Here is a 22,158-nt window from a genome sequence, read left to right on the forward strand (position 1 = left end):
AGAGCCCAGGAGTCTTGGCTCCCAGGTCTGAGTTCTATCTACCAGATAATACTGTGAGTCAAACTCCAGTAGGCAAATCCAAAATTCTGTTCATTGTTGGGATATAAATTGTAGTAGCTTCTAGGCTAAATGCTTCAAAACTAAGGTTAGTTCATAGGTTAGCTGTTTAATTCAATTTATGAGGAGGAAAAGATCACTGAAGTGACTGCTTAACATTGAGAAGGTGAGGGTAGACTGGCACTGATCCTGAAATGCTGTGAAATAGGCAACTGGAAGGGAACTGAAGGGAGAAGGAATAGCTGAACTAGTAAAGAGGAAAAGCAGAGATTTACCATCTGAGCAAGATCAGAAATAAGCAGGAGATGATTGGTTTTTCACTAAATGTAAATTATACCAGCCTTCCCCTCTTCCTCCAGTTTTGGACAAAATTTCAAGCAGGCATACCTAAAGTAGGTATCTAAATCCAAGTTTAAATGCTTAAACTGTGGTCTGATTTTTCAAATGTGCTAAGGGCCTACAACTCTGACTTCATTAGAAATGGCAGATACTTGATATTGTTAGCCTGGTCATAGAATATCAGAGTTGGAAGGGACCTTAGGAGGTCATCTAGTCCAACCCCCTGCTCAAAGCAGGACCAATCCCAGACAGATTTTTAATCCCAGATCCCTAAATGGCTCCCTTAAGGATTGAACTCACAATCCTGGGTTTAACAGGCCAACATGCAAACCACTGAGCTATTCCTCCCCCACATGTAGGTTTAGAGGCTAACACAGGGGCAGGTTCTGATAGCATTACTCACATTGAGTAGTTTCTTACTGCCTGAGTAATCCCATTGAAATCCATGGGCACATTGTGGAGTAAAGTATTACTCTGTGTGACAAAGGCTCCATAGTCTAACCCTGTGGTTCTCAAAGCCCATCCACCACTTGTTCAGGGGAAGCCCCTGGTGGGCTGGGCCACTTCCTGCTGCCCCCATTGGCCTGGAGCAGCAAACTGTGGCCAGTGGGAGCCACAACTGGCTGAACCTGCAGACGCAGCAGGTAAAAAAACCTGCCCGGCCTGCCAGGGGTTTCCCTGAATAAGCAGCAGCCTAGCTTTGAGAACCACTAGTCTAACCCATGTATGAATTATGTAGGATTAGGACTGTATCTTTAGGAATTCTAACATTTTGTCTTATTTATTAATTTATTTATTTTTTTGCAGTTGATATATACTTTGTAATTATCTATAAATATAAAGAGGAGAGGTTTCAATTGCGCACAACCTCTCCAGAGATTCTGTGACTATGTGGAGCAGGAAGACTTGATGCTTATTAGTATACTGCCTGCACTTCCTTCCAAATTATGCTGTTCCCACTACAGATTCTACTCTCCTTCCCTAGACACTGAAGTATTAGTGAGAATTAAACCAATATACACAGCCTGCTACTAGGCAGATGTTTTTGACTGTTGAGTTCTTGCATCCGGCAGTACTTTTTCATAGCCAGAATGTTGTCAGCCTGTAAAGCAAAAGGTATGCAAAATAGACTTTGAGGTCTTCCAGCACACTTTGTAATTTTAATTGCTTTAAATCTAGTCAATGCAAATCATCTTCCTCATGGATAAAAGATTCAGAGGTTTGCCAGACTGCCATAACAGTGAAAATGTATTTCAGTTTTATAGCAATTTGACTTTGTTTGGACTCACGGCAAATTGTCCTGTGACTTGAATATTTCCAAGTGGTGTATTCTAACATTTATGATAGATATCTGGTTGTTAATATGAGTATCATGTTACTCTAGACCCACATCACTCATACATAATACAAAAATAGTTTACCTGTGTTTTGTAACAACTAGATCAATTTGTATATCTGAAGAGACTAGAAACACAAAATAATGTGACCACCTCTAGTGAGAGCTGGATGGCTGAAACTTGAAGACAGCACTGTTATTTAATGGAGCTTTAAAAGTGTTGCTGTGTCTGTCTGATTTGCTGCCACTTTTTGGTGTGTTGTGCAGTGGATAGATATCTGGTTCAGTGGAGATGGTCTCTGCCTCTAACTACTCAGAGGTCATCCTCAGACAACCTCTAGTCAGAGATGCATGTCTAGTTCAAACACAAAACATTGTATGATCAGTGACTCCCCTTCTTCTATATGGATGACATTTAAAAAGGGAGACGAGACAAAGTCCGCATAAATCCATATTTGGTGGCTTGGAAGATCCTTCCTTGTTCCAGTCCAGCTGAAAAAGTAAAGACTAGGAATTTATGGGGATCTTCACACTTATTGTAATGTAGCTGTGATGTTTTTAAGTACGTGCATCTGTCCATGACTCGATTTAAAGGGCAAAGTGATTGTCCATATGTGAAAAACAATGTGATGTTAATCCTGATTGCAAAAAACCCTTCACAACTATAGAGGCTGGGACAAGAGTTGCAAAACAGGAAATCCAATATTTTGAATCAGCCCCCAAGCTTATTTTAGGAGTGAATAAAAGTCCACATTTCTCACAGATGAACATTGTGTTGCAAAGTCCATTTTCTACATGATTAAAAACAAAATACTATGTTAAACGTGACATGTTAAACATTATTGATATTTTCATCACTGAGCACTTCTTTTGAGCAGTATTGTAGACATTATTTTTTCTTAGCAATTCCCAAGATAACATCAAATGGACAGACGTGAACATTCATGTTTTACACTTTTAGCAGCATGAGCAAACCATGACAAACATTCAGTGATGACAATAAAAGGGTGCATACATTATTTAATGTTGCTTATTAATATCAGGCTGACAGGAAGAATAATTTGTCTTTCATGTACGCAGGAACAGAAAGGTTACCTCTCCCTTCTTCCACTTTAAGTGTGGTGACAAAGAAGCTATCTGAAGCCAGTGAAAACTCAGCCTTAATGCACAAGTTAAAATATAGATGACTGTACAATTAGTGACCAGACAGAAGCTCTAGTAGTGGACACACAGGATTTTGTTTGAAAAATTTTGTTGGACTATTATCAAAACAGAGATAAAAGAAAAATAGTTATAAAGGTTTTGCTACATTGGACATGGGTTCCCTGTGTGTATATTGGCTATATTCCCAAATATACAACTTTATACTGTGAGGATACATTGTTTAAATCTGTAGCAGGGAGCCAGGTAGGAGTGGAGCTGGGGAAAGTTCTGGGCAGAAGCTGTACAGTGAAGCAGAAAGAGAATTTCTCTTAAGTGATAATCCTGCTTTCCTTATTTCAGTAAAGATCCTTGTTCACTATTAGAAAAAAATGGCGTTTTCTGTGATTCTTTAGTGCTGTCACATTACATCCACCCTCAGTAGCTCTGATTAGTAGACAACTAGAGCATAGACTATCCCCCTCCCCATCTACTCTTTAGTCATAGGTAGTAGAGAACATGAAGATAGTGTAAAACATTGTTTTAAAATATGGCAAGCATCTTCTTTCCATATGGAATAAAACGGGGGGAAAACAAAGCCATGTGTGCTGTATATTTGATCTTCCATGTCTTCTCTTCCTTGGAAAAGCAGGCTCTCTGGTTAGTTAGTAAGTGTGTGTGTGTGTGTGTGTGTCTATATCTATATCTCTATATCTCTATATCTCTATATATCTATATCAAAAGTTTCTTCCAAAGGTGAAAAGTGCTATAGCAACAAAATCTTAAAAGAAATATCGAAATGGTTATTTTTGATCTTTACTACATACAATTATTATATTACCACTTTAAAATCTTTTTACTTAGTCAAATTAACAGAGCTAATGTAAGGTACTATTGTATATATTTCTGATCAGGCCAGTGCCAAATCTTCAGTCTTTCCCATACACACCATAGCACCTAAGCATTATACTTAGGGACAAATCCTGCTGAAGGAGGCATTGTATGAAAATCCCACTGACTTGGAAATCCCTACAGTGTTTATAATGATAATAGTGAAAGAGAGGCCTGATTTCTTCCTCTAGGTAACAGATAATTCCCAGGAGATTCTTGTTTGTTTTTCCTCTACTGATGTAGAAAACTTACTTTAATATTTATTTTTATACACCTCTACCCCAATATAACGCTGTCCTTGGGAGCCAAAAAATCTTAGCATGTTATAGGTGAAACCACATTATATTGAATTTGCTTTGATCCGCCGGAGCGCGCAGACCTACCCCCCTACCACTGCTTTACCGCGGTATATCTGAATTCGTGTTATATCGGGTTGTGTTATATCAGGGTAGAGGTGTATGTAAAAATAGAACCATGGTACCTCGAAGACTTCAGTGGTGTCTTACGAATAGTGGAACACATCAAGAATAAACATGCAAAGAACTTCTTTCCCTTTAGTAATGTGGATACTAATTCACAAGTAACAGTCAGCAAAATGAAATGTCCTTAGGATCCAGATAAGAGGATATTCTTGACTAGGATAAATAGATATAAACATCACTCTGCAGATGACTACTTAATTCATTTATATTGAAAAATCCAAATGGTGCAAATAGTGACTGATTTGGATTTCCTTTAAAAATCAGCTTCTATTGGCCTTGTGTGACCAGGGCTAGTGTGAAAGTCGATGAAGGAACAGAAGCAGGTCTCCAGGTAGGAGGTAGGCCAAAGATTTGTCCCCTCTGTACCTTCCTGTAGAATGGGTCATCATACCTAGGTATTCTGTTCCATCCCCTAATGGATGGAATACATTATGACTACCCTCCCCCCCCCCCGCCCCCATATACAACAAACAGCAAAGGGAGCACACTCTTTGAGGAATAATCTTTGTCTGGTACTCCTCCAGAGGAAGTGTAAGGCTCCTTGCTGCCTTCTACATTGCATTTGGTTTTAAAGGCCAGCATCTCTCCCAAAGAAGGAGAAATAATGAGAACTCTTATCCATGGTGTGAATATTCAACAAGTTTTTTAATGGCACCTTAAATGGAGACTCCATGTCCAATAATCTCCTTTTCAACTGTTCTGATTGTTGCCACTGTTTTCCTGCTGGCTTGATACTCTCTCGTGTCAGACTGAATCTGTTTTGCCTAGTAAAACTTCCCTTAATACAGTTTTGTGCGCCACAAAGGCCCTAGAAACTAAATGTGATATTCTTGAGAATGATCTTGATTCATTCAACACCCTAGTAGTGTGCAATATGAGGAAACAATGGTATCTGTAACGAACTTTCTTTAAAAATTTAGAGGGGAAAAGCAGTTGATTTACAATCTTGGAGAGAGAATTGTAAAACTCTTACTGGGGAGTTTATAAAGATGTTATCACATTGTTTTCCATTCTCTTTGTATTTCAGCCTTAAAAGCTGTAACATTCAGATATTAGGTGTCCTTGAGAGAAGTTGTTCCTGGAATCCTTTCTTTATATATAATATATAGTGTGTGTGTGTTTATATATATATATGATTCACTATTGGCAAAGATGAACTGATAATTATTTAAATTATTAGTAATTCTTTTATTTATATATATATATATGTATGTATATAAAATAATTGTTAGTTCATCTTTGCCAATAATGAATTCTTTTAAACTTCAAATCTTTCTTTCTGTTCCTACTAAATTATTTGGGCCATGTAGCTGATGTAATTCTAGTATAGCTCAATGATTTCAGTGGAACTACTCTGATATTCCCTTATGAGGATCTGGCCTTTTGTACAAAGCTTTTTTTGTGTAGTTCTCTTACAATTGTTTTATTTCAGTCTGAAATATGAACCATGTTATAGACCTGATTCTCCTCTCAATTAGACCACTGTAAATCAGGAGCAGCTTTGTACAAGCCATGGAAACACCATGGGTTGGAGAGGAGAATTAGGCCTAATAAGATATTTTGTATCAAGAAAAGTATACAGTTCTTTACATACTTATATAAATATCGTTCTGGCAACCCAGACATGAAGTAAAAGCTGGTGGCCATGAAAACAAAGGATCCCGATCACACTTCAGTTGTAGTCAATGGGATTTTTGCCACAGACTTGAGTGAAAACAGTATTGGGCATCAACGGTCAAATCTTCAGCCTACGTGAATATGCATACCTCCACTGAAGTCAAAATATGTTTACAGGTATATACAGTGAACTAATGAGACTGGACAAGTCTGAGAATTCAGAATAGGATATGAAGTTTCACACCTTAAGGTCAAACCCAACCTAGGTTTGAAGTGGCTGACAGTCAATATCATCTGATAGGTGTTTAGTGCCCTATGTGAAGTAACTTCATACCTTGTCCAGTAAGTTGGTCTCATTGGACTAGTGTCCACATTATAGAAAGCACAATCATAGTTGTAATTCTCATCTCTGACAATCGTAGCAGAAAATTCAAGCATTTACTGGGCATCAAGACTAAACTACCATCTCTTGTTGTCAAGCTGAAGCACATTAGTGGATAGAGGGCAGTTGCACTTCCACTAATCACAGTATACTTGGCTAAAAAATGTCAGTCTGCTGTAATGATAGGGAGTTATTCATGTGAAGTAAATTCACGTGAAGAATAATATCACTGGAACCAATCCATGTACCAGAGTCTGGTTTTAATATTAAATTGTTTTTCCTTTCACTTGGACTTCCTATAAACACCCTTTTAAAATCTTTTACTGCAGCACTATTGTGCAATAATGCCTGGTTACTTCCAAGAACATAAGTAATGATCCCAAAGATTGAGATGCACTTTGAACATAACACTGCGCTTTCACTAAGCCCATGTCCAGACTAACCCGCCGTATCGGCGGGTTAAAATCAATTGCTCGGGGATCGATATATCGCGTCTAGTCTAGACGCGATATATCGATCCCCGAGCGCGCTTACATTGATTCCGGAACTCCATCAACCCGAACGGAGTTCCGGAATCGACACGGAGAGCCGCGGACATCGATCCCACGCCGTCTGGACGGGTGAGTAATTCGATCTTAGATATTCGACTTCAGCTACGTTATTCACGTAGCTGAAGTTGCGTATCTAAGATCGATTTGCCTCCCCTAGTCTGGACGAGGCCTAAGATTGCTTCCTGGCATAGAATTAATGAAAGAACAACAGAAGTTCCATTCAGGGCTCTTCAGACCACACCAGAACAGCAAGCTCTGCATAGACTCCAGCATGGAAAACAGAACTACACAAGTACAAGAAGATAAAAAAGAGAAGATCCTTTCCCTAAACTAGAACCACCATGTTTAGAATTATTATTTGAATTACAGTAGTGCCTAGGAACCACTAAAAAGAATGAAGGCTCCATTGTACTAATCACTGTACTGACAAGCAATAAAGATTTTGACAATCACTGTCTCAGAGTGCTCACAATCTATATGATAGGAGATCATTACACTGATTTAATAGATCAGTGAATTTGATTGTATAAAGGATTCTCATTAACATTGTAATATTTGAGTCTGTGTGTCATAAGCAGAAAATGGCTCACAGGACTTGATAACTTCCTGTGCAAAGCAAAAGGCTTATTCTCAGCAATAATGTTAAAACACGTAAAAGTTCCAAGGGATAATATTGCAGTTCCAGTTATGTAAAAGGAATTTTGTTTCACTTTGTGCTTTTATCATTAATGAGTGTATTATTCCATGAGTGAAGGAAAATATCACATGTTGTCCCTAAGGAACCATTACGTTACTTTTACTCCCCATAGTTTTCCTCCAGTACTTTTGTTGTTAATCTTTTCTGCAAAAATTAATATGGCCATTAGGTTACTTGTTATCATGTACAGATTAATGTTGACTCTTTTATAAACCACTTAAAGGCAATCTATCAAAATGAAATTCAAGTTTTGAAAGTCTTGAAGGGACTTGAAGTTAACAGCTTCTCCTTGCTTCAGAAAGAAGCACAAAAATAAACATTTTCCACTATTGACAATTGCCATTGTTTGTTCTTCAGTCAAATCTGATTATGAATATGCTCTGTTTATGAGCAAAGAAAAACATCAATATTAGAACATTACTAAATGTCTTGAGGATTAGTATTTTGATAAACCTTTTTGATAGATGGAGGATTTATCATGTTAGATTTATGAACTAACAATCCATTTTGAACTGAATTGACCTATTTTTCTTTAGTGTGAGATGTTTTGGGATTTTTTTGTTTGTTTGTTGTATATTTCCATTAGCTTTTTTCTTCTGGCTGATTATACACTCACCTTGATCATGTTTATTTATCTCTGTACTTACTCAGCACCCAGCTGAGGCTTTTACCGTACTTTTTATTCAAAACATAAGATTGTGAAGCTTTGAATATCTGTGTAGTAGACAAATATTTAATCAAGTCCAGCGAATTCTGTCTTCTCCATTGAAAACTGGAAAGAGTATGATAAATGTAAACATGCTCTAATGGATTGTTTTTAGAAAATGACTTTTTTGAGTGCCTATGCTTCCAGGAGTGCAATAACTGTAATTTGTGAGTGCAAGCTTCTTGTTTTGCACATTAATGCAATTATGCTCACAAGCACAGGCACTGACTTTTATTTTTCCCAGTGGGAGCTCCGCCCCCTCTCCTGAGGCCCCCTACCTGCTCCTCTCCGTCCTTCCTGACGAGGCTCCTAGCAGCTGCTGAACAACTGACTGGCATGACTGCTGAACATCAGGGGCTTGTGAGTGCTGAGCATCCCCTATTTTTTTTCTGTGGGTGCTTGAGCACCCACGGAGTCAGCATTGATGCTCACAAGTACAAGTTTTTGTATGCTGTAGCAGATACTGGGTAACCAAATAGTTAGACACACAAAATATCATCCAGAGTTTTAAAAGCCCCTTTTGAAAATTCAGTTGATGCAGATGTAAAAAAGTTTTATTGATTTGTCATAGTGTGTGGCATTGTCTCTAAACAACTCTACATAATTCAGCCTAAATTCATAGTTTTAGTCTATCACATAGTAGAAACGCTACCTCTGAAAGCAGAGCTCTGAAAATACACTAAGATTTAGTTGTTTTCATTTTAGTAGTTCATTGAACCCATGACCTGCAAATGTCTGCATTGTATTCAGTAAAACCCAACAAATAAAAGAAATAAGGACTTACCCTTCTCCATTGAAGTCAGTGAAATAGTTAGGCCCCCTAATTATGGATAAGATTGAATTCTTAAAATTTTACGCTGTGGTTGTGCAGCACAAAGAGGCTTTACTAGTATCTGTGAAATCTTGATAGCCAAAATGTTTCCGCTCTGGGAACAACTAAGATATCTTGGATTGTCTCTGCATTGTTCCAGAATTGAGTATTTCAGGCCATGAGAAACTTTCAGGTTACTTCATAAATAATATCACCTGGGTTTGGACTGTCTGTCTAGTTTCTTATACTGTACCCAACACTATGGTGTCTGTCTTAGTGCCTGAGACACTTTTGCTGTCTGCCTCCATGGTATGTCTCCAGCAGTATGTCTGGGGACAAAGCAGACAAATGAAACATCTTGTCTGCTTGAGTTTCAGCCAGTGTTATGTACTGAAGTTATGGAGGTACTGAGAGAGCTGTGGGCTATGATCTATGAGTTGGGCCCATGTCCTCCTTGGCTGGTGAAGTCTAGCCTGAAGGGATTGGATCTTATTAATGTGGTCCATATCTGTATATTGCTCTAATGAAGATTTGCTATGTTGTTTATTAATAGTAGCCTGGTGCTCAGAGTTTCTACATATGTTGGGGCTCGTTGATAAATTGGCCATTTATTAATTTCATATTGAATGGGTGCAAAAGGGGGGGGGAGCATGTAATAAGTCTCACTGTGCCCCACCTTGTACCCAAAATACCTCCATGGAGTTCTTCCTGGGGTGGGATGGCTCTGCATTGTGCCTTCATGACACAGTTTGGCCCTGGGTATACTGTAAATTGTGACATTATTTATTGTGGAAGATGTAACCTCTCTATCTGTCAGATACCAAGAACAGAGGGAAACTGTAAAATGGGGATGTATGTCTCTGACTTCAAAAGAGAGGGAGTTACAACAAAATGTTAAAGTTGTAATTTATGGCTTCTTACATCAAAGGGTAACTTAACTATAAACTAGATGACTTTTCTAGGTCTTTTGTATGAAAGCATTACATAAGTGCCAAGTATTTGTATCATTATTAATAATAATTATTATTACCCTCTGTGGAGACATATTGCTATCCAAGCCTGCAAGGACTGATTGTTGCAACAGCTCTCTGTTAATGAAGCAGTGAAAGAACATTAGATTCATTTACTTTTCTTTGCAACTTCAGTGTCTAGGACCAGTCTGCAGGACAAAAGGGATAGATTCCATGTTAATTATTATGTAAGTTTTTAATTAATTTGTGTTTTCTCTCCTCTGTAAATTGCTAATTAATGCTACTTGAGTTTAATCTAAATAAAACTATAATTGATTCTTATCTTGGAAAAAAGATACTAGGCATAATCATTCCTGCACAAAATCCAAAAATTGTGTACGTTTTCATAGAACTAGCAACATTTAGGATATTAGGTTATTAGCGCTGAACTTTTTAGTGTACTACAGCTCTCTTCTCTCTCATGGTGTGTTCTGGTCCACCTTATAAGAATACAACTCTAGTTGTCCTAAACACTGACAGTGTCTGTCTGTTTTTTGTGTTAATTTTGTTTATCCTTCTCCAGTATCTAGTGGACTGTCCTAATCTCTGTTGGGTTATTCTAATCTCTTTCATTCTCTCCTTTTTAGTCAGTTCTCATATCCATAGTCTTATCTTCTTCCAGGGAACATGTAATTCTCTGATACAAGATCTGCTCTGATAGGTGCTCATGAATCCCACTGATGAATGGAAGTTGCATGGAAGCATGGAAGGGAGAATCAGGCTTTATAGTTTTGTTGATAAAATCTGATAATTACTACAACTGCTGAAATACAAAGAAAGCAAAACAATAAGACAAACTTTTCATTCTGACACTGAGAACACACTTTAAAAATGAAATGTACAAAAAAAGGTGAAGTACTTGACTGAAAATCATAAAGGCAGTCGAGAATTTAACATGCCATCTAGCAATCTGGCTGAAAACCTTACTGGTGTATGCGCTCTAATTTCTCATGAGATAATGTGCTATAGGGAACAGTCCTCTCTGCAAGGGAGATTGACTTGATGATTTCACCAGCCTTTCTCATCTGTTTACTTCTCTTATACTATTGTGGCAATGTGCATTTGTTATAAATATAACCAAGTACTCAAGTCACCACGCATTTGCTTTAGAGTACCTTTAAAATATACTGTACTGTACTTTTATTATTGCATGCATTAATGTGCAAATGCACATCACATATTTAATGAAATACTTATAATGAAAATAAAATCAAATGCTAGGAACTTGAATGAATGACATTTTTTCTTCATTGTGATATATCATCTATTTTACAGAGATCACAGGTAAAAGTGTTATGGGGGAGCTAATCCATTCACATCCCTCAAAGAGTTATATCAGAATTGGGTTTACATTTACACCTGATAAGCATGGCTGCTGCTATCATCCGTCTCCATCCCCTGAATAGTGAACAGTAAAGCTCTTCCTGTTCAGGAAGGCATATTACTGTTAGATTGGCTTCTAAACCAAGCTAATGCAGGTCACAAAGTGTAGTAAATTGGCAGCTGCTCCTAACTGATGAAAAAATAATTGCAATGTAATGCAGGACAGGTTCTAAACTAATTTGTTCTCAGCAGAAAATAGGCATTATCAAATACAGAAAAACTATGTTAAAGTAACCTTGAGTGCCTGCCTTGGAGCCACAAAATACTGGAATTTTTGGTCCTGTTGTGTGTTGGAGAGGTTGTATGCTGCTACACCTAGGTACTAAGTGATGAAATTCCAGCTTCAGACATTCCGGTATCTTGCTTCTGTAGATATGCTCCCCACAGACTGAAGTTGTATTTTTCAGAAGCAAGTCTACATGGTCAGTACTTTGCAGGATGGTGCTCTTAAAAATGTAAAAGCATGGTTATGGACAGATTTTTTAAACATGGATCACTGAAGTTAAGCATCTACATCCATCTTTAAGAACCTAAAATCAGGCCACTTTGATTTGAGAAGACCTACACTCTTTCAGCACTTGTGAAAGATGTGGGTGCTCAGGAACTTTGAAAATCAGGCCATTTTAATTTTTGGTGCCTAAATGTGGATTTAGGTTTCTGAATTTAGTCACCCTAATGTCACTTCACTTACATCTGATCTCAGAGCTGAGCATGGAAGAAACTGCTTCAAGCCACTCATCTCCTATTAAATTTCTTTTCTTGGTTAACAGGAGTGATATATATCAGGCAAGACAGAAATTCATGGGAAGTGAACATTTAAAAATTTGCAGTGTTTTGCAGGGTAAAATGTTACTTTCATTTAACTGCAGAAATCTGTGTTTTCACTTGCTGAAATGGAAAAAAATGTCATTGTTTTAGGACATGATCAATGGGCTTTGGATCAGGTCTCACATCCACAAATTCTCATGCATAATCAATAAAATCTTAAATCATTGAATGCACACAAAAAATTGTGGAGTGAAAATGAATGAATTCACACAGTTCTTCTTCATAAATGTCAGGGACTGCTGATGGTTTCTGCAACAAGGTAGTTGTCAGAATAGGGTCTTTAAAAAAAAGGCTAAACAAGTAAGTTACCATTCGGTAAAATAGCCAGTGAAACATGAGGAGTACTGACTGCCTAGATTTCGTCTATCACTTTCTGTGACCCAATGTGAGTACTCAGGTGGGTAGACAATTGCTGGGCAGATGCCTAAATTTTACTAAGTAACCCCGACATCTCTAGTAATTAATGCCTTTAAAATACTCGGTGATTGTTCTATCAAAAACTTCAGTGTAATTTCCTTTGTACAAGAAATACCACTTTGGTAGAGTAAAGGGAACACTTTCAAGAACTAGGAAGTAAATATCTGATGCAGTTTAAAGATACACCCTGAAGCAGAACATAACATTTGCATAAGAAATGAATGACTTACTACATAAATGTTCCCTGTGTCACTTGCTAGCTTGCCTCCAGGCCCTCGTCCAGACTAACCCGCGGCATCGGCGGGTTAAAATCGATTGCTCGGGGATCGATATATCGCGTCTAGTCTGGACGCGGTGTATCGATCCCCGAGCGCGCTTACATCGATTCCGGAACTCCATCAATCCGAACGGAGTTACGGAATCGACACGGAGAGCTGCGGACATCGATGCAGCGCCGTCCAGACTGGTGAGTACCTCGATTTTAGAAATTCGACTTCAGCTACGTTATTCTCGTAGCTGAAGTTGCGTATCTAAAATCGATTTTAATTCCTAGTCTGGACGTGGCCCAAGAGGCATGTAAACCTGAAAGAGGGTGAAGTCAGATGAAGAAGTGGTATTTGTAGTTCAAAAGAACAGCCTTATCTGAGTTTGGTATGGTGTATTCTGATACTAAGGGCTATGTTTCACTATCATGCATGGAGAATTAGGTAAGCAATTTGTGAGACTTAGATGAGCTCTGAAAACTAAATTACTTGAGTGTTATGCTGCAAACATACAGTGCCCCTGAAAGTAAACTAAGCTTCTTAAAAACTGAGTTATAGTATCTAGGATATTAAAGACAACAAAAGTCTGTCTGCTAAGATGAATAGACAGAAAATACCACTGTCATCTCTAAGAAACAGGAATACTTTATCAGATTGATGTATCACATTTTAATGTACTGTAGCAAATAAGCTATTTTTTTAAAAAACAGTATGAGCTGACATACATGAATTGAATGATTTGGTTGGCTATGTGAGTTCAATCCACGTTTAAGAGGCAAACTGTAAAAGCCATAAAAGATGATGGCTGACTAATGTCAAGGGATTACCTGGAGCAGAAAAACAGAAATACAACTCTTGATCAACACTGGCAATGAAATAAAAATGAAAAGTTGGGTTGATAGAGCATGTTACCAAACATCACTGCATTAAATATTTATCATTTAAAACACTGCTGGTTGGTGACCAAGAAAATTGGAAGGTATCTTTCCATTTAATATATTTTATTCATTGCAGAGATTTGAAGGGAGGGAAGAGTAGGCAATTGGTGAAAAACTGGTACGCTCTCTGCTTCCCTGCTTGGTAAACAATTTTCTCTTTGGTCCTGATCTAAAACACACTTGAAGTCAGTAAAAAGTTATTAAGTTTAATAGGCATTGTCTCGTTTGCTATCAGAGGTACTTTGGTCATTACTTCTCATCTGTTTGTTTAGGTCCCAACCTGCAAGCAGCACTATGTGAACAGATGAGATCCATAGGGCTGAATGAAGCACGAGTGTCTTAAAGAGGGCCTTGCAAGAGTGCACAGAGTTTACTGCGGGAATGAGCCCATGGATTCTTGGTCACAACTGCAAAAAGGGCAATGAGGGTGTAATATAAGGAATCCTTCTTGTAAAGGTCCCTGTTTGTTTTTATTAGTAATTAATCATTTAAATTATTGTGTGTTACAAGGTAGTGAAGCTAAACCAGACTGAGTCGCTGACCTACTTCTGTGACATTTTGTAGTGTATGTTTGTATATATGCATATAGATAAAAGCAAGGGGGAGAGACACTGATTCTACAATGTCTGTACAAAACTCTGACTATATAGGGCCAAACTCTGTTCTTCATTATCATGCTGTGAATCCAGAGTGATCCAACTGATTTGAATGAAGTCACTCTGGATTTATGCCAGTACAGCAGAGAGCAAAGTTTGGCTCCTGGAGCTTCTGAAGTGGAGGTGGTGGTTGTTACCTAAGCCTCATTGTGCCTGTGGCTGAGACTTTTGTATTTGACACAGAGGCTCTGTTGAAGAGACCTGAAAGAGAACCTCCTTTTGGCCAAGCCAGCAAGGGCCATGCTGGCTTGTCTTAGCTGTAAGCTGAACTTTGTATATCTTCCGTAGTAGCATTTTTGCTCAATGCCAAAACTGTTGCTGTGGTATTTTTTTCTTCATGAAAATGTTATATTTTTATATACTGTCAAGATGTGGAAAGACAATGACACTTGACTCTGCATGTTACTCTCCACATTCCTATTCTAAACACACGGAAATGCCTGTGACTGCAGATGGTCATTTCCAGCTGGCTTTAAAGTAGCAAGCATTTGATCATTTGAACATTCAGAACACGATTCGATAGTCTGTAATGCCATATAATTAAGGCTACAATTATGTCATGGAAGTCCCAGAATCCGTGACTTCCATTGACCTCCATGACATTTTCTGCCCTGAGGCTGGAGCCCTCAGCCAGCCCTGCCCTCAGAGCTCCTAACCCCCAACCTGGTGGGAGGACCCTGCAGCTGACCAGCCATGGCAGGCAGCTGGCGGGACCCCACACAGCTGACTTGCTGCAGCTGGTGGGTTGGAGACCCTGCAGCTATCAGCTCCCCCAGGGACAAAGGGACCCCTCAGCAGCCCAGTCCCAGGGGCAAGGGAGCTCTGGAGCTCCCATGCACTGCAGTGGCGGGGACCCACGAGCAGTAACAGCAGTGGGTGTTGAACCTACCTGTCCCTTTTGTCAGGGATATTTTTAGTGAAAGTCAGGGACAGGTCACTGGTTGCTGTGAATTTTTGTTTATATCCTGTGACCTGTCCCTGACTTGAAATAAAAATATCCGCGACAAAAACTTAGGCCTACATATGATGACACAATATGATCCTTTTTTGCCTCATTAAGCTGGCCTTTTGGAATCTCAGTTCTGCCCCAAACCTAGCAGTAGATTTATGAAATCTGAGATTAGCCCCTTTGAGGGGCTAATAGCGAGCTCCATACCAACATTGTAACATGAGTTCTAAAGCTGTAGGCAACCAATGATGTTATTGCAGGGGTGAAAGTAAGCTGGTATGGGCCGGTACGGCGTACTGGTAAAAAAAAAAAAAAAAAAAGTGCAGCGGCATACTAGTAAGACAGTGGCCGAAGGATTCAGTACCAGCTTAATTTCATCGCTTTTGGCTGCATAACAGCTTAAACTCAGCTAATAAACGTCTGAAAAGTGAAAAGTCACTCTGTCACATTTCTCTCCTCCCTCCTCCTCTGGCCAGGCTGCGGAAGGCAGTTAGACTTGGCGTTTCACCCCCACCACGAACTTAGCAGCGGCTGTGGCTCCTCTCCAGCTCGTAGCAGGGAGGAGAGGGATTGGCTGATGGAGAAGCGCAAGGCACCTGCATAACAGCTTAAACTCAGCTAATGTTCTGTCCATGGTTCAGCCCACAGGATTAGGCATCCTTGTTTATTTCACAATTGTTGATGTATGTTCTTTTCTGCTCTGGATCAAATACATAAATAGAATTGGAATCAGGGACCATGTCTGAGTTCAATTCTATCCCTCCCCATCAGAGGATGCATGTTATGCCCCAAATGCTTGCAGACTCTCGTTGAAATGTTACTTTAAAAAAAAATGGAGAACATGGTGGGAAGATGTGTCATGATGATCGGGGCTGTTTCCATTCCACTCTATTTATACATTGAATTAAACACCTGAAATGTCATTAGGACATACGGGTGCCATCTCAGATCTCCTTCTGTTTTGTTTCAGTGTCCTGTGCAGGCTGAAATTGACAAGAATTCTAAGTATTTTGTGTGTATTTCATGAAGGCTATTCTAGCTGTTCTTCATTCACTTCTCCTTTGCCCTACTACTAACCACCTACTGGTGTGCCCGCTGCGCCCTTTTATGCACCTGGGAGATTAACAATCCTTGAGATCTGTTAACTTGCTAGGAAATAGAGTTTAGGCGGGGCACTTGCAGGGATGGCACAGCGCAGCCCCTTACCCCTCACCCCCTTGCTGACTGGCTGGCTGCAGTTTTTGCCTTGGTTACTTACTCATTGGGAGACCCAGCCAAGCGGCAGGGCGCAACAGCAGCTGCTGGCTCTCTGCAGACAACAGCTAGTGAAGTCCGGTTGCTGGGTTCACTGCTGGTCGGCGGCAGCTGCATTGTGATATACACATACATACTGTCCTTGTGCAAGGAAGCGGCCACTCATTCCACCAGCCAGGCTCATTTTACAGGTGCGCAGCCCGGGACTCTGGAGTGGGGAGGGCATCGCACCCTTCTGAGGGGTGGGAGAGACAGTGTTTCTGTGGCTAACACCTCGGGAATTTCTTCAAGAGGCAAGTTCTGGCTGGGCACCACCAGCATGACTGTGGGTGCCCAGCTTTTGGGTTGCTGCTTAGTGGTGTCCTGCCTCAGGGGGGCTGTTGGACATACAGTGAAAAGCTATATTTTTTAAGGGATCCATCCATAGTGTACATATGTATACATTTAGAGCATATATGGGTCAGAGAGTTAGATATAGATCTGGTAAGCAAGACAAGATTTTTTTTTCACAAGAAGACATTCACTTGGTTGTTCCGAACGTTAGCTTTTGAGTGCCATACTGCCACATGGTAACGGTGCTTGCTTCTTATTGGTCAAGTGCAAGTCTTGTTGGATGCGCAATTTACAGTAGGAGGTCAGTAAGTGGGGGGAAAATATCCTGCCTGAGAAGATACACATTCAACAGACCCTAATGGGTATGTTTATATGTAAAAGTGAGAAACTGGGGGATTGTCAGTCAAAAAGAACAGCAACAGATGAAGCTGAAACTAGTCATCCACAGGGAAAATATGCTGACACTTTTACACCTTTGTCATGTGGTCAACTGCAGATGCCACAAAGAGAGGAGACAAATGAAACCGCTGAATTGCTGGGTAAGAAAACTGAGACACCATCTCCTTAGCCTGCTGTGTGGTCAAAAATGCAATTTGAGGAGTTCAGAAAGAAAAACTACTGGCTTTTTACTTTGGGCGGTAAACTTGGGTGCACAGTATGTCATGACGTTTCTGATTTGAAGCTGCATTCTGCAAGAGGGGTTAACATCTCTCTAAACTGGGCCTCTTGTGTAATATTCGCGTATGGAAAGAATAATGAGATGGAGCTGGCCTCCCTTCGCAAAAAAATAAATGAACTTAAGAAATCCGCAGCTCCCTTGGAGGCTGAAAAAATACAAGCCATGGCTAAAAAAGAAACTCTTCTTAATCTGAATGCTAAAAGTGAAGAAGCAGCATTTGAAACTACTACTCATATATTCTGAAAAGCCTACTATGTTGCCAAAACAAATCAACCACTCAGTGACCACGAGAGCCTCATTGACCTACAGCAAATCAACGGAATTGAAATGGAGCGTTTGTTGCATAGTAGAACAGTTTGTGTAGACATAATCAATCATATAGCCACTGAAATGAAAAAGAGAATTGTCAACCAAATCATCGACAGTAAGTCAAAAATTACAGTACTTGTCGATGAATCAAGTACTCTTGCTAGAAACTCGACCCTCATCATTTCTTTGAAAGCCAGTATAGATGCAATGATGAGGCCACTTGATTGAGCTGCAAAGCGCAACAGCAGCAGCCATTAAAGGGGAAAATCTGGCTACTGTGCACCACTCATTTGGGATCCAGCTCTTTTACCCTGCCTAAGAATCTGGATTTAGAGTCATAGAGTTAAAGGCCAGAAGGGACAACTGGATCATCTAGTCTGACTTCCAGTAATGGTATAGGCCACCAACTCCACCCAGCACCCACACACTAAATCAACAACCAAGATGTATTACAGCCCACAGGAGACTAGATTATTATCTACTACAGGGCCTGCTGAACCTGTGACCTCCCGTTTCTCTCCTAGCAAGATGATAACCCTCTCCTGGAATTCAGATCTTTGTTACTAAATGGTCAGGAAAAGGCACATTTTTAGAATAAGCACCTTAAGATTCAGCAAGGTACCTACTGGGATTTGCAGAAGCTCCTAAGCACCTACTGGGATTTTCTACAGCTTTAGGCATCTGATTTATTTTATTTTTTTAAATCTGTCCCTAAATAAATAATCTGGTAATTTGGAGGATTCCTTCAAAATAAGAAATAATGTCCATCTCTGGCTCTAACTATTCTAAGTGTCCATATGAAAAAGGAATTTTCTCACAGTGTGGTTCTGTGAGCTGGCTGGGCATTGGCTGAAGACTGGCCCATCAGCTCCCTTTCCCCACAATGGTGTTCTAATGTTTGTTGTTCATCTTTTCTACTACTTTCAGATTTTCATCGTATCATTGCTGTTTTTGCACTCATCGTTGCACCATGAAAGGATTACTGCAGGTGGAAACCTTTTAAACACATCTTATTCAGATTCAGTTGAAATACACCAGTTCAGAAACCTTTAAGCCATTATTTAAAGTCCTAAAAATATTATCTACTCTACATGCCTCACAGTTAGAAACTGGATAGATGATTAAAACTATTCACTAGATAAAATACACACACACACACAAGGGTACAGAGAAACCAGCAGAGATGGAGATCATAAACCTGTTTCCTTCTTTAAGTGCAATGATTGAACTGCCCATCCTGTCCATCAGTGGTAGCTGTGTCAGAGTATTCTGTTTTTTTCTGTCAAAATTATGTGGCACACCTGCAGTTTCCATTGCACTCATCTGGAGCTGTGGGTGCTCAGCACCTTTTGGTAAATCAGGTCCCACTCTTCACTGCCTGAAGCCATTCTACAAAAAGAATGAAAATAACATCCTCATGCTTTTATTCTGGGCTGAGAGAGTGCAGTGGGGAACCCGGACCTGCTGTAAAGCCAGTCAGGTTTCCAGGGTAGCATGAGGCCACCCTCCTAGTGGTGAGGCAACCTCAGAAGAATTACAGGTTCAGTGCAAAGGGATCTGAAGTTCAAAAGCTTATCCAAAGCTACTGGAACTCCTTAGGTGTAGAAATCAGCACACACACATTTAAAACAAAGCAGAACAAAACAAAACTAAGTTTGAATCAGCTTTTATGTTTTCCTGCAGATTTCAAAAGCAGTTGGATTACGGTTGCACATACACTTCGAAACCTGGCTATTTGGGGCACCACACGAATCTTCCTTCTCCTCCACCCTAATAAAGAAAGGAGGATGAAACAACATTAACAAAATATAATTTGCATAACATAATCCTATTTGTGCCATATGGATCTCTACTTCTAGAAATCATAGGACTAACTTCTCTGGTATAGGTCCCCGTCAAGTCATATTTACTATCAACAAGAAGTTAGGTTCCAAAAGAAAATCACATGGACACCAGCAGTTTGTAGCATGCATTTGAAGTGAAAAGAATGATATTCATGACATTTGCAAAACATCAGGTTGGTTGTACAATACCTAGAGCTAAGGAAATGAGTCACAGCAAACAATTTGCACAGTAATATTTAGGGGCAGATCTTTGGCTGCAACTGACCTGCAGAGTGTGTGGATTGGTATTGTGGAGTGTTTCCAAATATGGTGAAAAACTCACTTTGCACTATCCTAATGCTGCTGCAGCTCTATGCAGGCCAGTTCCCCTGCACTGTGTTAGAGCAGCCTCAGAGCTGCTTTAATCTGAGACAAGATGCAAAGGCCACAGGGAGCAAAAAATCCTGTCATTCTGGCCATTACCTATATTCCCTATCTGCAATCCTGGCAGCAGGTGAGGGGAGGGTGTGAGCTATGTCAAAGGCTCTACACCTCTGAAAAATCCTCTATTACATTGCAGTGAGCCTCCCTGAGCTAATTAAGATAATTTAAAGCAATATTATATGTAGCCCAGAAGGCCAGTTTGCTAGCTTGCTATATTGCAAAAGTGTTTTCTTTTGGTTTGATTTATATTATTTTGTTATACATTATTATTAGTGAATCATCATATTTTCATGGGTTTTGTTTATGTTGAATTCCAGTTCATAGTATTCATAAGAGTTATTCATGGTTATTCATAAGAGTTTGCTGTAATGCAAGTAACCTACAGGCCTGTATCCCGTAAGATTAGACAGAGCAAGTTAGTATAAGTGTTTGTAACCCTTGGCATAGATAAATGGCCTTCCGGACACCTCCTCTTAACTTTGGGGAACTGAACGGGGAACCGAACAAAGAACTGAAGCCGTTTACCTTAGTTCTGGAGCAGACCGATAACCTCAGGGCACACCACAGAACATGGAAGTCATGAGTTAGGCCAAGAGTAACGGTTTCTGGAATGAGATAATCTATACTAATATGTATGAATATATGTCTCAATATGCTAAGCTATTGGGTGGAGAGTTTTATTCTACATGAATGAAAGGAAGTAGTATTTACTTTGTTCTTTCCTAGCTCCAAAGGGCATGGTCAGTCCCTTGTCTGGCTTGTTTAATTGCTTCTGTGTCAGAGTTCTGGGAAGAGGTTGGATAACTCTGCTCTGTCACTCAATGTTCCATCGCACCTCATATACACCAAATGTAGTGCATTTAATAGTCTGTATTTCTCCTTTGGTTTATGATCTGGATCCGAAACCCACCAAAGCTTGAGAATGTCCAGACCTGAGTTTTTCTTTTGAGCCATCAGTAATCTCTACAAATTACTGAAATGTATTGTTCATATTATCAATTGTAGAGGAATTATCTTTACTATTTTTTTCTAAATCTTCATTTCTTCAACCTATCAAAGAAAGTGATTGGTTTTAAAATAACTATGCTAAAAGTACTTATTCCCAATGTATAATTCCTTAAGAACCAAATGTCGTTATTTACTAAAAGAATAATACTGGGCTTCCATTAGCACACCTTGTTCTTCTATGTGGAATCCATTTCTTAACAGATTTGTAGTAACACAGTCATGCTCATTAGTGTAAAAATGTGCTCTTTTTAACCAGAAATGTAAGCAGACAAAACCTTTCTTTGCTTAGTCATATTTGAATGTTGATATAATTGAATATCTGATTAACAGAATGTCTGCCCCGATAATGGTGCAGCAAAAGGCAAAGAAGGCAGTCAGAAATGTTAATATAGTTCTCTGTCTGGTAATCTCTATGTACCCCATTTTTTCCTGGAATTCTATTTAAAGACATTAAGGTCAGTTCAATAGGTGACCTTACTACTTGAAATCTATTATAAAGAATCAGCTTATTTTTATTAAACATTAGTGGGTGTTATATTTCACCCTTTTGGTGGCCTGCACTAGAATAATTCACTTTCTGGAGGTTATGGATAATATAGTGGTTGCAGCCCAGAATGATTGTTCTTCTTCGAGTGATTGCTCATATCCATTCCAGGTGTGCGCGCTGCGCGTGCACGTTTGCCGGAAACTTTTTACCCTAGCAACTCCAGTGGGCCGGCAGGTCGCCCCCTAGAGTGGCGCCACTATGGCACTAGATATATACCCCTGCCGGCCCGCCCGCTCCTCAGTTCCTTCTTACCGCCGTGTTGGTTGCTGGAACTGTGGAGTGCGACTTGCTGCCCTCCACGTACCTAG

The sequence above is a fragment of the Gopherus evgoodei genome, chromosome 8, assembly GCF_007399415.2.
Source record: "Gopherus evgoodei ecotype Sinaloan lineage chromosome 8, rGopEvg1_v1.p, whole genome shotgun sequence".
Lineage (NCBI taxonomy): Eukaryota > Metazoa > Chordata > Testudines > Testudinidae > Gopherus > Gopherus evgoodei.